Here is a 2,720-nt window from a genome sequence, read left to right as displayed (position 1 = left end):
AAGCAATTAACCACATTGAAGGGCACAAACGAGTCTACATGGAGACACGATTGCTAGATGGATTGGATTTGCATAAGATGAAGTAGCAATTGGCTTTGTACTAGTGGGAGATGTTGGGATGAGCCCTGCAACCAATTGGGATTGGTTAAGGTTTGATTCCAATCATGCAACAATATAATTTATGTTAAATGATTAGAGGTTTTCCTTTATATTGGGTTATAAGTCTAATTGGATGAAGTCCATGAGATTAATATACCTTGCAAGAGAATTGAATGGTTTGCAGTTATGAGATCCCTATGCATCAAAACATAATCTCTAAATGTTCTTAGTCGATGTATCATTGAGACTAGACATTAATGATACCTAGAGACTAGTACATTCTATGTTTCTTACTTGGAAAGTAAGCAAATAATCTCATAGGTTGAAGTATAGAGATACTTGAAACTAGAATGTAAGTGTTTGCTTAGGGAAGCAAGTTCAGTGAACATGACTTGTCATGAGAAGTGCATTTGGTATTTCACTTAAAAGTTTATGTAATGCTTCTCATGTGTCAGTTGTGTAAATACTCCCAAGACTTAAGACACCAGATTGTCTTATGTGTAGAATGCTATGCTTTGATTTCATCCCTATAGGTGTTTAACCAAAGATGTCAAACAAGATGCTTTTGGCTATAGCATGAAGCATATGAAGGCAAATGAGTGGTCAAGAATGGAATCATCACCTCAAATGACTTAAGGGACATATCCTAACAGTTCTTGGTTGATATTAGTGTGTTGAAGTCTTGGCCAAGGCGACTTAGAGATTATGAAAAAAAGTTTCATAAGTCTTTATAAAATGAATGATTTAACTTTAAGAATGACTATAGAGATCAATAAAAGTAGACATTACACCATGCTCTTATCATTTCCAGGATATATGATGAGGGAATGAATTACACTAATAGACTGTACACCGAAAGGTTGTCAAAGAGCTATTTGACTTTCCTAACAATCGGGTGGCCATAATGCATTTTTAAATGCCAATCTTGGTCTATAGAATTGAATAAATTAATTTAATAAAAATTATAATTCAATTCCATTGCCAACATATTAGGAACTTAATGGGTCACACATAATAAGTTGCATTATGAATTAAATTAGGAGTGTGATGATTTACGTTGTACTTAAATCATACACTGGGCTTTTAACTTCTAAGGACTTAGTTAAAATAGTTTAATTAAGTATAAGGTTAACATTATAATTAGTTATAATATTAAAGTCTTAATTGCAAACAAATAAAGTAAATTTAATTTAATTTTAATTTACAATTATTTAATTAAAAATGTTTAATTAAGTGTTGGGCCAATATTATAAAGGGTAATAATATTGAGGCCTTATTTACAATTTAAGACGTTAATTAACCTAGATATAAATATCGCTTTTCAGTTACTTCTCATAACACAAGTGAAACAAAAAAGTTAGGTTTTGTGAGTCTTCATAAAACTAACAAGAAAACCTAGCCGCACACTTTCTTAAGTGACTTGAAAAATAGTTTTTCAACTTTGTGATTCAGCTAGGAGGCATGTGATTGTGTGGAAAGGACAAGTTGTTGTCCACCTTGATAGTACAAAGGCATAGTTGAGAAAGCTCTCTCCTTGTGAAGGTTCAACTGCAACTGTGTATGCAAACGTTGGAGGCCAAGCTTTTGAATGGCTCTGGTTCTTTACTCCCTTTGTGGTGTTCATGGGTTGGACAAAGAAGAGGTAACATAAAGATAGTCATATCACTTGGTAAACGTAATGCTATTTTTTTATTACTTCTTTCCTAGTTTTTTTTGTATTAAAAACACTAAGGTGACCTTTGGGTGATGGTATGGCATGGTACGTTTAAATTTTTATTTCTACTACATTTGATAATTGTTATCTCCGAGTTTCATGCCATTCCAACACTCCACACATAGGACAACCTGGTGTCTCAAGTTTGGGGGTCACTTACATATTGTCGCATGAGGATATACTCTATTAACACTAGAGGGAAATACCAAATGGAATCTTCATGTCAAGTCATGTTTAGTGAACTTGTTCCTAGAACAAGCATCTATATCCTGGTTTCAAGTATCCCTATACTTCAACCTATAAGATTAGTTGCTTGCTTCTGAAGTAAGGAATACAGAATGTACCAGACTTTAAACATTATTAATGTTCAGTCTCAATGATACATCAAAAAGGAATAATTTAGAGATTATGCTTTGATACATAAGAATTTCATAATTGCAACACTTTACATTTCCCTTGCAAGGCATGTTAATCTCATGGATTTCATGCACTAGAATTACTAGCATAGTCTTATTTATAAAAGAAAACCTCTAATCATTTAGCATGAATGATATGATTGCATGATTGGATTTAGGCCTTGACCAATTTGATTGGTTATAAGGCTTATTCCAACCAATATTTACCATGCAATTAGAAATCTTCCTTGTAGATTTGATTACATGAAAGTATTTAGTATTTCTATCCCCTTCCACAACCCGTTTAATCTAGGATAGTTGTTTCCATTTGGGTTCCTCATCTTTGTATAGAGTCCATAATTCTGTATACTTTCTCATAAATTTTTCCTTTATCCCCCATTCCTCCCCATTTAACTGCTACTTTAGTTCTAATTCATGTATCTCAACTTCTAAATTTTCAATCTTACATGGAATATCCCTATACTACTGCTTGTTCCATTCAAAATTAGATG

Source organism: Theobroma umbraticum, unplaced genomic scaffold, assembly GCF_002168275.2.
Source record: "Theobroma umbraticum cultivar Fairchild unplaced genomic scaffold, ASM216827v3 scaffold_115.0, whole genome shotgun sequence".
NCBI lineage: Eukaryota > Viridiplantae > Streptophyta > Magnoliopsida > Malvales > Malvaceae > Theobroma > Theobroma umbraticum.
This window is presented reverse-complemented; position numbering follows the sequence as displayed.